The sequence below is a fragment of the Cebus imitator genome, unplaced genomic scaffold (assembly GCF_001604975.1).
Source record: "Cebus imitator isolate Cc_AM_T3 unplaced genomic scaffold, Cebus_imitator-1.0 Scaffold428, whole genome shotgun sequence".
NCBI classification, from domain to species: domain Eukaryota; kingdom Metazoa; phylum Chordata; class Mammalia; order Primates; family Cebidae; genus Cebus; species Cebus imitator.
In genome coordinates this window covers 483,666-498,588 of record NW_016107743.1, presented here as the reverse complement: position 1 = coordinate 498,588, position 14,923 = coordinate 483,666, and positions in this window count along the sequence as shown.

The window sequence follows — 14,923 nt, the reverse complement described above, 5'->3', positions numbered from 1 at the left end:
TGACTGAAGTTATTCGCTTAAATTAGAATGCTGAAACTTTAATATATCTTAAGCATTTGTAACGGTAACCAGAAAGAAAATACTTCTGGAATACATAAAATAAAATAAAAATGCATATTACTACAAAATGACAACAACAAAACATAAAGAAAAGCAGTAAAAGGAAGAGGCACAAAACCTACAAAAAACATATAGAAAATAATTAACAAGATGTCAGTAGCAAGTCAATTCCTATAAATATTTACTGCATTTGTTTATATTTTTATTTTTAAATATAAATAGATTAAACTCCTCAATCAAAATAATAGATTAAATGAATTTTATAAAACAGGATCCAATATATGCTGTTTACAACAGACTCACTTTAGATCTAAGGACATACATAGGCTGAAAATGAAAGGATGGAAAAAGAAAACCCATGTAAATTGTAACCAAAAGGAAGCAGAAGTGGCTATACTGACATCAGACAAAATATACTGTAAATAAAAAGCTGTTATAAGAGATAAAGAAGAACATTACATAGTAATGTGTCAATTTACCAAGAAGGTATAGCAAATTATAATTATGCATGAAGTCTCAGAGCTCCTAAATATATCAAGAAACCTTTGACAGAATTAAAAGGAGAAGAAGAAGGAAACATAATAATAGTAGGAGACTTTGGTATTTCACATTTAACAACAGATAGAATATCTAGACAAAAGAACAACAAGGAAATAAAGGACTTGAACAACACAATAGACTAATTGTACCCAAAAGATGTAGACAAAACACTCCACTCAATAATATATACATTCTTATCCAGTTTATACTAAGCATTATCCAAAATACATGTGTTATGGTACAAAACAAGTCTTAAAAAATACAAAATATCTTTTCTTGTAACATAAAATGAAACTATGAATCAGTATAACACAAACACATCAAAAAATCTGCTGACATGTGGAAGTAAAATAACACACACTTAGTCAATGGGTCACAATAAAAATTATAAGGAAAATTAGAAACTAATATTTTGAGACAAGTGAAAATAAAAACACAATGTATTAAAACTTATGAGATGCAGCCACAACGGAGCTAAGAGAGAACTACACAGTTGTAAGAGCTTACATTAAAAATGAAGAAAGATCTAAAATCAGCACGATGCAGAAATGGTACTAGAAGTTGAAATTTACTGGTGACTCAAGATTTCTCTAAAAAGCAATTTTAACTCTAGGAGTCTCCATAGCCAGGCCCAAAATTCTACAACTGCATTGAGGTCTAAGATTCTTTCCACAAAATTCTTACTTTCCTTCTCCCTTCACAGTTGTAAAACATCAGCATCTGAAGAGTTTTCTTGCAAACTCTTGCTCCCTTTCCATTTACAATTGGCAAACATTTCTCACAATAAAGATCTTTCAGTTCTACTCCTGTCTTGGCATGTGTTTCTTTGAGGACTCAAACACTTTTGAGGACTTTTTTTTTTTTTTGCTACTGGTAAGAACAAAGAAATGAGGTAGCACCTGAAATAATATTGAAAGAGAAGGCACATTTAAATGTGAGAAATTATAGAGTTGCTTTATGCCAATGAGAATAATACCTTATAGAGAGCAAAAATATTCATCAGGTAAGACTGAAAGGGCATAAATATTGGAGTGATGTTATTGCATAGACCAGTAGAAATGGATAGTTGACACAGGAGAATAGTCTGAAATGGGAAAGGTGAAAAGTAGTAGAACAGAGCAACGAACACGAGCATTAATGCTGTTAATTTGACAGATGACATAGTAGGAGTTTATAGACTTAATTTATAATTGTTTCTCTTTTGAAAAAAATTATTTAACATATAAAAAATTATATATGTCTATTATGTACAACATGGTGTTTTGAAATATTTATACCTGTGGGGAGGCAAAATTGTGCTAACATGAATTATCTTATATACTTATTACTTTGTGTGTGGAGAACACAGATTACTCTGTTAGCCATTTTTAATAATATAATACATTGTTATTAATCACAGTCACCATGATGTACAATAAATCTTTGAAATTATTTCTCCAATCTAACTAAAATGTTATATCCTTTAATGAAAATATCCCTTTCTCCTCTTCCTCACCCACACCTAACCCCTGGTAGCTACCACTGTACTCTCTGATTCTATAAGTTGGACTATTTTAACTCCACACATAAGTGAGATCATGCAGTATTTGTCTGTCTGTACCTGACTTATTTAGCCTAACATAATGTCCTATACATTCATCCATCTGTTACAATGACAGCATTTTCTTCCTTTTTAAGGCTGAATAGTATTCCATTGCGTATATATGCCACATGTTCTTTATCTATTCATCCACTGATGGACACTTAAATTTACTCCATATCTTGGCTATTGTGAATAAATGCTACAATGAACATGGGAGTGCATAATCTATTCAATAAACGAATTTTACTTGTTCTGTCAAACAGTTAAAGAAAATCTAATCATTCACAAACTCTTCCAAAAAACTGAAAAGGGAATACTTCCAAAATCATCCTGCTGTGGCCAGCATTACTCTGATACTTATAGTTTTTTTGCCTTAAAGATTGTTTTATTTCATATATGAATAGTTAGCCCTGCTTTCTCTTTGTGTCCTTTAGCATGGAATATATTTTTCCATCCTTCCACTTTCAATCCATGTGTGCCCATGAAGCTCAAGTGAGCCTCTTGTAGGTAGCATGTCAATGGGTCTGGAGCCTGGGGCCATGGGTGCCTGCCCAATACTGGATTTCACTGAGGCACGCCTAGAGTTGCATTCAAGGCCACTCCATTGTCTCAGGCTCCAGGCCCAGCCCAGGTTCCACACTAGCTCAGAGATCAACCAGCCAACATTGCTTCAGGTTTTAGGCACATACCAGCACCAGGTCAGCACTGAGTTCACAGGGCAGCCTTGAGTCCATGGGGGAAGGCCTGAATCCTAAGTCCATGACAGGTGGAGTAGAGCCTGGGTCTGCATGGCTGGTTCTGAATCCTTGATTTTTGAGGGCTAATCTTGCATGAAGGTCTTTTGGGGTGGACCTGGACCCTGAGTTTATTAAAGCAGGCCTGGAACCCCTTGCCCCCAGAAGCCTGGGGCTATAGGAAGCTAGGACTGGCCTGGTGCTGAGAAGGCATAGGTCCTCAGTATGGGTTTGAGTTTGTGGGATTCTGGGATCCCAGATGTTGTTTTGGTTCTAGTGCCACAGAGGTCAGCTTGATGTGGGGTGAGTAGGTTCTGTCCTGGAGTCTAGGTCTAATAAGTCTCATCTGGGTCCTGTATCACAGGAGCTGACCTATAACCTGGCTCCACAGGGGCAGTTCTAGAACTTGTGTTTATTGGGGCCAGCCTATCACTGGGGATTACTGAGATGAGCTTGGACCCTTGGTCTGCTAGAGCAGGCCTGTACCCTGTATATGTTATAGCTTGGAGCTACAGGGTTGACTTGAAGAGTACAGCCATGGAGACTGGCCTTGCACAGGGAAGTCCTGAAGCCTGTGTCCATGGTGCCAGCCAGCGGTGACTCAAAGGGTGTCTTTAAGAAAGAGATAATTTTATTAGAACAAAAAGGTGATGCAGTTGCTCAGAGAAGAGTTTACAAGGAAATTTGTTTTAATAGTAACTGACCATGTACTTGAGAATGTACAGTGGGTTTACAGGGTTAGGGAGGGACAATATTTTGATTTGAGAGGAAATGTTGACAACCTTTCAGGCAAAAGAATGAGTGGATTCCAACTAGATGAGGCAACATGGGCAATGATACAAATTTTCCGTTGCATTTTACAATAATTGAAGAATAGCAGGAACACCAAAATTAACTAGCTTCCCTAGTTAGAGAAAATGCATAAACATTTGTAGTGTTGGTTGTTAATCAGTTTTCTCTACTGCTATATTCTAAGAATAAAATAATCTTGCTCATGTAACTAAGAAAGTACTGGTCATAAGGTATCAGTCTTACTCAAATCTAAATTTACCTAGTGTATTAGTCCATTCTCACACTGCTATAAAGAACTACATGAGACTGGATAATTTATGAAGAAAAGAGGTTTAATTGACTCACAGTTACACAGGTTTAACAGGAAGCTTACCTAGAAGGCCTCAGGAAATCATGGCAAAAGGTGAAGGGAAATCAAGAACCTTCTTCACAAGGAGGCAGGAGAGAGAGGAGTGGGAAGTGCCACATACTTTTAAACCATCAGATCTCCTAAGAGAATTCTGCTCCACTCCTGCAGCAGAATTCTTGGTGGATATTCAGGCGATTCCATATAGCCTCTGAAATCTAGGCAGTGGTTCCCAAACCTCAATTCTTGCCTTCTATGTACCTGCAGACCCAGCCACATGGAAACTGCCAAGGCTTCATGATTGCACCCTCAGAGGCAATGGCCCAAGCTGTACCTTGCCCCGTTTTAGTTATATGACTGAAGCTGGAGTGCCTGAAACACAAGGTGCCATGTCCCAAGGCTGGACAGAGCAGTGGGGCCCTGGACCCTGATGTTGAAACCATGTTTTCCTCCTAGTTCTTCAGGCCTATGATGGGAGGTGCTGCTGTGAAAATCTCTGAAATGCCCTGGAGACATTTTCCCCATTGTTTTGGCTATTTACAACTGCTCCTCATTACTTATGCAAATTTCTGCAGCTCGCCTGAATTTCTTCCCCCAAAAATAGGTTTCTTTCTTACCAAATGCATCAGGCTGCAAATTTTTTAAACTTTTATGCTCTGGTTCGCTTTGAAATATAAGTTCCAATTTCAGACCATTTCTTTCTTCATGCGTATGAGCGTACAATTTTAGAAAAAGCCAGCTAACATCTTGAATGCTTTGCTGCTTAGAAATTTCTTCTGCCAGATACCCTAAAACATCTCTCTCTAGTTCAAAGTTCCACAGATCTCTAGGGCAAAGGCAAAATGCTGCCAGTCTTTTTGCTAAAGCATTGCAAGAGTTACCTTTATTTCAGTTCCCAGTAAGTTTTTCATCTGCATCTGAGACCACTTCACCCTTGACCCACTCCATATCACTATCAGCATTTTAGTCACAACCATTCAACAAGTCTCTAGAAATTTCAAAACATTTACTCATCCTCCTGTCTTCTGAGCCCTACAAACTGTTCCAACCTCTGCCTCTTAACCAGTTCCAAATTTGCTTCCAGTTTTCAGGTATCTTTATAGCAATGCCAACTTCTCTCAGTACTAATTGTCTGCATTAGTTTGTTTTCACACTGTTATAAAGAACTATCTGAGACTGAGTGATTTATGAAGAGAAGACGTTTAATTGACTCACAGTTCTTCAGACTTAACAGGAAGCATGAATGGGAGGCTTCAGGAAATTTGCAATCATGGCCAAAGGTGAAGGGGAATCAAGGGCCTTCTTTACATGATGGCAGAAGACAGAGAGAGAAGGTGGAAATGCCACATAGGTTTAAACTATCAGATATCATGATAACTCACTATCAGGAGAACAGAAAGGGGAACATCTGTCCCCATGATCCAATTACATCCCACCAGGCCTTCCCCTGACACGTGAGAATTAGAATTTCACATGAGATCTGGGTGAGGACGCAGAGCCAAACCATATCACCCAGAGTGTTCCAATTCTGCCTTCCATGTATAAAAACAAAAATAATTTATTTCATTATTCGTACATTTATGCTTTGCAAATATGGATCAATTCCATTTCTTTCTGAATTTTCTTGCACATGGTTCTTTTGCTTATTCCTGTGCCATTTATTTTCATCTCCATTGGCTCCATTTCCTCCGCATGAAACATGCACAAATTTATTTCCAACATATAAAAATTTTCCCTAGTGCTAAAACACCTCCTATCTACCACTCCATAACATTTGTCTACATTCTGAACATTTTGCAAAAGTATTTAGCCTACTGTATTCACTTCTACAGTTCTCATTTATTTCTAAACTATGATTTCTTACTCGACCAATCTACTAAAAATATTCATGCTGAAATTATCAAGGACTTCATGTTCAAATAGAAAAATATTTTAGTCCTCATTCGGTGTGATATCTCTATAAAATTTGGAACTATAAACAATTCTCTACAGCTTAAAGCGCTTTCCTTTCTTAATGTACTTTTTTATATTTTATCCTATTTTTTTTAGCTCCTTCCTTTTCTATTGCATAACCCTTAAATACTCGTTTTCCTTGGTTACACCATTTATCTTATTTTCTTCTTGAGATACTCCACATCTATATTTGGATTTTCATTTTCATCTGTCTTTCTAGTTGTAAACCATTTTTTTCAAGGAATGTATTCATCTGAATATATTGCATGTACATCAAATATGAAAAACAACATTTTTTCTCCCTTCTCTCCTCTATCTTCTCCCTTCTCAAATTTTCTGCTCATTGATAACAACTTCAATTAGGTTTACTTAATCATATTCCACTGCTTCCTCTTCTCAACATCCTATTGGTCACTAAATCATGTCTGTTATAAACCAGAAATATCTCTAAAATTAACTTTCATCTTTTAACATTTACTTATATTGCTTATTTGGATTTGAATAATTTCCTTCTGAATTATTTCAGAAACCTTGTCTTGTGTTTCCAAACAACTTTTACTTACTAAAGCCATGGTACTTTTCCAAAGAACCGTAATTGATTATGTCACTTTTCACTTTTCAAAACGTTTTTAACTTACATTTTTCTCAGACCACATATTAAAGTCTTCAGTATAAAGCTACTTCATATTCTGTCCTCCACCTTACTTTGTTTATCTCCACTTTCTACTATCAATGTGTTTATCTTAAAGAACACCTCAATACCCTTAGTATATTATACTTGGCTTCTGACTGCTCTCAGTCCTTGGATTAATGCATAAGGAAAGTTTTTTCCCAAAATTTTCTACTTCTTTTCTTTTGAAAATCCCTGATCATTTGTCATGTGCCAGCTCAAATAAATCACAGTAGTACACCTGTCCTAAATTCTCCAGACTGTATTCAATTGTTTACATTTACATAATGCTCTCAAATCACTTCATCCAAAACTCTTTAACAGCAATTATTACACTAAATTTTAACTGTTTATATAATCATGAGTTCTTTATGTTACATGTGTGTCTAAATATAACATATGGTATATATATCTATAAATTGATAGTCATTATATATCTGAATTATAATATTAGGTTGGTGCAAAAGTAATTGCGGGTTTTGCCATTAAATATACATAACATATATATTTATACACACACACACACACACACTCTCACACACACACACACATATATCTCATGATGACATGTTGATCAAAATTTTAAAATACCCATGTCAAAGTTTTTCAGTTGACTTAAGGACTGTTTGGGAATTCTTTCTCAGTAGTAAAAAAATAAAATTTCAGTTACATCTTTAGTAGATTCTGTCACAACTAGTTTTACAACTGAAAAATATGAACAAAATCAGGTTGATATTAGAAAAAATAACTAAAGTTAAGTAAAATTTTTAGTAAAACAACCCTAAATGAATTTAATTTACTTAGTCCATCTATCTTTTATAGGTAATATTGCATTTTATAAAGGAGATTCCTGAACCATTTTCAGAGATATTTGAGATATTGGAAGGAAGGTAATAAGATAGATTATTAGAAACATACAAATGTAGCAAATTTTTAAATGAGAGGCTGTGTCATTACTCATTACTTTTTAAGCTGTAATCTCTCAGCTAGGAATTTAGAAGACAGAATTAAGATAAACAAATATATCACCTGATTTCAAGTAAATTAATCCTAACCATTAAATGTATGTGTGTGTATATATATACATTTACATGCAAACAAACTATAAAATGTTTTATTATAAACATGTTTATTCAGAATGCTTATACAAAATATTGAGAAAAAATAAAGTTCAGCAAGGGGTCACATAGCAATTATCTTTTCGAGAAAAGCAATATTATATCTAAATATTACATTTTACCTAACGGTCAACCTATATTTTGGAACATCAAATATTATTTCTGAACACATGGCAGAATGAATGATTCAAACAAGAACTTATAAATACCTAAATGAGGCTACATTGATTATTAAACATCATAAAATATTTGCTTGATTATATGCTGAGCTGACCTAATTTTAACTTTCTAGTAGTGTTGGTATCCCAAAGAAATATGATAAATTTGGAGAATCTGGATTTCAAACAATCATGTAACATATAATTTCATGTTTGTAGAATATTATAGACTAAATACAAAAACATAGTGAACTAGTTATTTGATAAATAATTATATTCTTAGGAATCTGATCAATAGATCAGTATCAACTTGGAACTGTTGTGGTAGGTCATAAATCAATTGTGAAAGTATTTTGACGAGGGTTTTATATTAGATTATTGTCAAACAAATATTTACTCTTTCTATGACATCTCTTTGGTGGGAATATACTTCTCTCCATCATATCGGGCTTAGTCACATGGCTTGCTTTCGCCTCATAGTGAGTAAAATGTACTTCTGCAACCTTAGATTTTAGTTTCAACCATGTGACTTGGTAAATGAGATGCTAGCAAATAAATTAAAAGCAGCAGCATAAAACATTTTTTGTGCAATTGAGTTAGCCTCCCATGTTTCTGCCATTGCAATGGAAAGAAGATAGCTAAGTTATTCCACTTGTCCAACCTAGCATACAGTTTTTGATTTTTCTTTTGCTATAAGCAGAACATGCCCAGTTTAACCCATTGGTTCCAGTTAAAAGAGAGTCAGAAACACGTAGTTCGACAGACTTGGCCTAACATGCAGTTTGGAGTCAAGCACAGCCATGTTTAAACTAAATCAGCAAAATCTCAGCTGATCCATGGAGGTAGAGAAGAAAGAAATGAGATTTAAGCTGTTTTGTCTCATAGCAATAGCTAGTAGTGTGAGGCATAACCTCTAATTTGGAGAAAATGAAATAGAATGAAAAAAATAGAACAGAAAATGTAAGAATGGTTAATTCACAGTAAGGACAAAAATTTAATTATTAAATTTAATTGGATTTAGATATACTTAAATAGTTAAGCATACACATGTGTGTTCTGGGTTACAATATAAAATATAGGTCTAATTGTGTTTTATTATTTTTTTAAAATTTGAAAATTGCTGACCTGAATGAAATTCTTGGAGTATGGTACAGTAGTCTGGCATTAACCCTGCATATTTTATCTATTAATTAATTTATTTAATTTTATATTTTTTAGTTCAATTTTTGGGGGGAAACAGATGGTGTTTTGTTACAGAAATAATTTCTGTACTGGTGATTTCTGATATTTTGGTGTATCTATCATCTGAGCACTGTACCCTGTACCCAATGTGTAGATTTTTATTACTTGCCACCTTCCGCCCTTTCTCCTGAGTCCCCAAAGTCCAATGTATCATTCTTATGCCTTTGCATCCTCATAGCTTAGCTTCCACATATGCATGAGTTACAATGTTTGATTTTTTTATTCCTGAGTTATTTCACTTCTTAGAATAATAGTTTCCAATTCCATCTAGATTGCTGTGAATGCCATTCTTTCATTCCTTTTTAGGGATGAGTGGTATTCTATTATATCTATATTCTAATATAGATATATATATTACATAGGTGTACACGTGCCATGGTGGTTTGCTGCACCCATCAACTCGTCATCTACATTAGGTGTTTCTCCTAATGCTAACCATCCCCTATCCCCTCACGCCCTGACAGGCCCTGGTGTGTGACAGTCCCCTCATTGTGCTCTCATTGTTCAAATCCCACTGTGTCCATGTTTTCTCACTGATCAACTCCCACTTACAAGTGAGGACATGTGGTATTTGGTTTTCTGTTCCTTTGTTAGTTTGCTGAGAATGATGGTTTCCAGCTTTATCCATGTCCCTGCAAAAGACAAGAACTCATCCTTTTCATGGCTGCATAGTATTCCATGATGTATATGTGCTACATTTTCTTTATCCAGCCTATCGTTGATGGGCATTTGGGTTGGTTCCAAGTCTGGTCTACGTGTGCATGTCTTCATAGTAGAATTATTTATAATATTTTGGGTATACACCCAGTAATAAGATGTTGGGTCAAATGATATTTCTGGTTCTAGATTCTTGAGGAATAGCCACACTGCCTCCCCAATGGTTGAACTAATTTACACTCCTACCAACAGTGTAAAAGTGTTCCTATTTCTCCACATCCTCTTTAGCGTCTGTTGTTTTCTGACTTTTTAATGATAACCATTCTAACTGGCATGAGATGGTATATAATTGTGGATTTGATTTGCATTTCTTTAATGACCAGTGATGATAAGCTTTTCTTCATATGCTTTTTGGCCACATAAATGTCTTCTTTTGAGAAGTGTCTGTTCGTATGTTTTGCCCACTTTTTGATGGGGTTGTTTGTTTATTCTCTGTAAACTTGTTTAAGTTCTTTGTAGATTCTGGATATTAGCCTTTTGTAAGATGAGTAGATTGCAAAAATTTTCTCCCATTCTGTAAGTTGCCTGTTCACTCTGATGATAGTTTCTTTTGCGGTGTAGAGGCTCTTTAATTAGATCCCATTTGTCAATTTTGGTTTTTGTTGCCATTGTTTTTGGTGTTGTAGTCAAGAAGTCCATGAGGTGTGACCTTAGATTGTTTATTTGTGCTCTTTCCAGCACTTTGATGTGGGCATTTAATGTTACGAACTCTTTTCTTAGCATCACTTGTGATGTATTCCAGAGGTTTTGATAGGTTGTGTCACTATTATTGTTCAGTTCAAATAACTTTTTAATTTCCATTTTGGTTCTATTGTTGACCCCTATACCGCAGGAGCAGATTATTTACTTTTCATAGTTTTGAGGGTTCCTTTGGGAGTTTATTTCCAATTTTATTCCACTGTGGTCTGAGAAAGTACTGATATAATTTTGATTGTCTTAAATTTACTGAGATTATTATTTTACTGTCTTGTGGGCTATCATATGGTCTATCTTGGAGAATGTTCCATGTGCTGATGAATAGAATGTATATTTTGTGGTTGTTGGGTTGAATGTTACATAAATATCTGTTAAGTCCATATGTTGTATAGTTTAGGTCCATTGTTTGTTGACTTTCTGTCTTGATGACTTTTCTAGTGCTATCAGTAGAGTATTAAAGTCCCATGCTATTATTGTGATGCTGTTTATATTATTTCTTAGGTCTAGTAGTAACTGTTTTATAAAATTGGGAGCTCCAGTGTTAGGTGCATATATATTTAGAATTGTGATATTTTCCTGTTGGAATAGTCCTTTATCATTATATAATATCCCTCTTTTGTCTTTTTTTAACTGTGGTTGCTTTAAACATACATATTATCTGATGTAGCAATAACTAATCCCTTTCACTTTTGGTGTCCATTTGAATGGAATATCATTTTCCACCCTTTTATCTTAAGTTTATGTGAGTCCTTACGTGTTAGGTGAGTTTACTGAATATAGCAGAAACTTGGTTTGTGATTTCTTATACATTCTGCCATTCTGTGCCTTAAGAGGAACATTTAGGCCATTTACATTCAATATTAGTATTGAGATGTGAGATACTATTCTATTCATTATGCTATTTGTTGCCTAAATGTTTTTTTTTTTTAATTGTGTCATTGTTATATAGGTCCTGTGAGATTCATGTTTTAAGGAGATTCTATTTTGGTGTATTTTGAGGATTTGTTTCAAGATTTAGAGCTCTTTTTAGCAGTTCTTGCAGTACTCACTTGATAGTGGCAAATTCTCTCAGCATCTGTTTGTCTGGAAAAGATGGAATCTTTCCTTCATTTGTGAAGCTTAGTTTTGCTTGGATATAACATCCTTGGCTGATAATTATTTTGTTTAAGGAGGCTAAAATTAGGGTCCTAATGCCTTCTAGCATGTAGAGTTTCTGCTGAGAAATCTACTGTTAATCTGATAGGTTTTCCTTTATAGGTTACCTGATGCTTTGCCTCATAGCTCTTAAAATTCTTTCATTTGTCTTGACTTTAGATAACTTAATGACTATCTCTAGGCGATGATCTTTTTGCGATGAATTTCTCAGGTATTCTTTGAGCTTCTTGTATTTGGATGTCTAGATATCTAGCAAGGCCAGAGGAGTTTTCCTTGATTATCCCTCAGATATGTCTTAGAAATATTTAGATTTCTCTTCTTCCTTGGGAACACTAATTATTTCTAGGTTTGGACTTTAACATAGTCCCAAACTTCTTGAAGGCTTTGTTCATTTTGTAAATTCTTTTGTGTTTGTCTTTGAAAGATTGGGTTAATTTGAAAGCCTTGTCTTCAAGCTCTGAATTTTCTTTCTTCTGTTTGTTTGATTCAATTGCTGAGGCTTTCCAGTGCATTTTGCATTTTTATAAATGTGTCCTGGATTTTTAGAAGTTGTAATTGTTTTTTATTTATGCTATTTCACTGAAGAATTTCCCTTACATATCCTGTATTATGTTTTTTACTTCTTTAAGGTAGAATTCACCTTTCTCTGGTGTCTCTTTGATTTGCTTAATAATCAATCTTCTGAATTCTTTTTCTGGCAATTCAGAGATTTTGTCTTGGTTTAGATCTGTTAGTGGTGATCTGGTATGATCTTTTGGGGGTACTAAAGAACCTTATTTTGTCATATTACCAGAATTAGTTTTCTGGTTCCTTCTTATTTGAGTAGACTATGTCAGAGGGAAAATCTGGGATTCAAGAGCTGCTGTTTAGATTCTTTTGTCCCACAGTGTGCTCTCTTTATGTGGTGTTCTCCCCATTCCCCTAGGAATGAGGCTTCCTGAGAGCTGAACGGTAGCAATTATTTTTACTCTTCTGGGTCCAGCCATCCAGCAGAGCTACCAGTCCCCAGGCTGGTGCTGGGGAATATCTACAAACACACTACAAAGATCCTGTGATACAATCTGTCTCAGGTCTTGCAGCCATGGATACCAGGAGGTAGCAGGGAAGTGAAGTAGACTCTGTGAAGGTCTTTGGTTTTGTTTCTGATTAGCGTGCTGGTTTGTGTTGGTTATCCTCCAGCCAGGAGGTAGTACTTTCAAGAGTGCATCACTGTGGCCCTATAAGAACGCTACAAATTTGCCCTAGGGACATCTGGGTAAGTGCTCAGGTTTCTCAGGCAGTGGGCAGAGCCATACAGCTCCCAAGAGATTATGACCTTTGTCTTTGGCTACCAAGTTGGGTAGAGAAAGACTACCAGGTGAAAGCAGAGATAGGAGTGTCTGAGTTCAGCCTCTCCTCAGGGCTTGCCATGGCTGCTGTGGGGCATGAGATTGTGGTTCCCCGTCCAAAGGAGTTATATTCCCAAGGGGATTATGGCTGCCTCTGCTGAGTCATGCAGGTGACCAGGAAAGTGGGGGAAAGCTGGCAGTCACAGGACTCATCCTACTCCCACACAGCTTGCAGTCCTAAAGGCTGATTTCACTCCCACCGTACATCCCCACAACAGCAGCAAAGTCTATTTCCAAGTAGCCCATCATCAGGGCTGAGAACTTGCCCCTAACCATGAGCCTCCCCACTGAGAAATAAAGCAGACTCACAGGTTTTCGATGTCTCAGGGAGCCTGTAGCAGTGATCCAGTTTCTTCAAAGGGTCTGTAGATTCCCTTAGCTTTCTTGGCATGTTCCTGCAGTAGTTCTTGGAGCAAAAGTTCAGTCTGTGAGTCTCCATATAATGCTCTGCCCATCCGAGTGGGAGGTACAAGCTAGTCCTGCCTCCTATCCAACATCTTAATCCTATTTAACCTTTTCAGCAACTCCAGTAAGATTTAAAATGAATGCTCACCAAATTTGTAAATTGTTAAAACCTATGAGAGAAGTAACGAATAATTTGGAAACAAAGTTTAGGATTGCAAATATCCTATTATTTGATCTCCAAGTAAAAGAAATTTGGGCATAGGTCAATACAGTAGTGCAATATGACCATTAAAATATCTAATTGGGTCACACAATGCATCACTAGAAATATGTACCAGAGATGAAAGAATAGCCTAGTTTCATTCTGTTTAAAGGTAGACCAACTTGACAGATTGCATTCAATTTAGGCCCAAATACTTTGAAAATTTCTATGTCACACTGAAGGAATTTGGTTGCTTGTGTAATTAGTGAAATACCTTTAAGCTAGATGATGTAAGTAATGTTATAAATAACTGGATAAGTTTTTTTTGTAGTAGGAGAAACTCTATGGGAAAACATGTAAAGACGGTTTTTGTATGGAAGGTAGTTGAAATTTTTTTGTGTTACAATAGGGAAGCAAGATATAGCTTGCTTAGCACAAAGCTTAATTATGTGGAATGATAAGAGATAAGTGTAATGGGGCATTAAAAAAACCAGAAACATATTAGTGGGGAGTCATCAACATTTATTCAGTTTGATGGAGAAACTTCTTTGGGTGATGTGATTTCAGAAGTTGTTTTAATTACAGGTCTAAGAGGAATATCAAACTGTAGGAAAGGCAAAATAAGAAAAACATTAGCAGGAATTAAGTGTGGAAAAGTTAGTGCATCAACTGAACAAAAAAGGGATTGTAGATTAATTAGAAGATGAGAGAGTAGAGAGGCTTTTAGAAGTAAAGGCAAACATTTCTCAGAGAAGGTACTGAAAAGAATTAAAGTCTTGAACTGGACAAAACAAGGACCTCTATAGAAAAGCAGCAGATACTCACTTTGAATAATGGCAAGACTTGGGTGGAGCTGGAGGCATAGAATCTTATAAGAAGATTGCAACAGTTCAGCACATAAAAAACCTCTCAAAACTATCTACTTATTTTATTTTTCAAATACTCATTGTGAACATATACACTTCAGATGTGAATTCAATGTTTAAAATTACCCTGAGGGTGAGTGTTCATGATATTTGCCATTTTAGAACATTTGCCAGTGACACCACATGACAACTTAATGAAAAGATCATAAATTTTAAATGGCATAGAATCAGTTTCACTAGTTATTTATTTATCCGTTAATTTAAACAGTGACTGCTAAAAATTTTTGAGGAACATAACA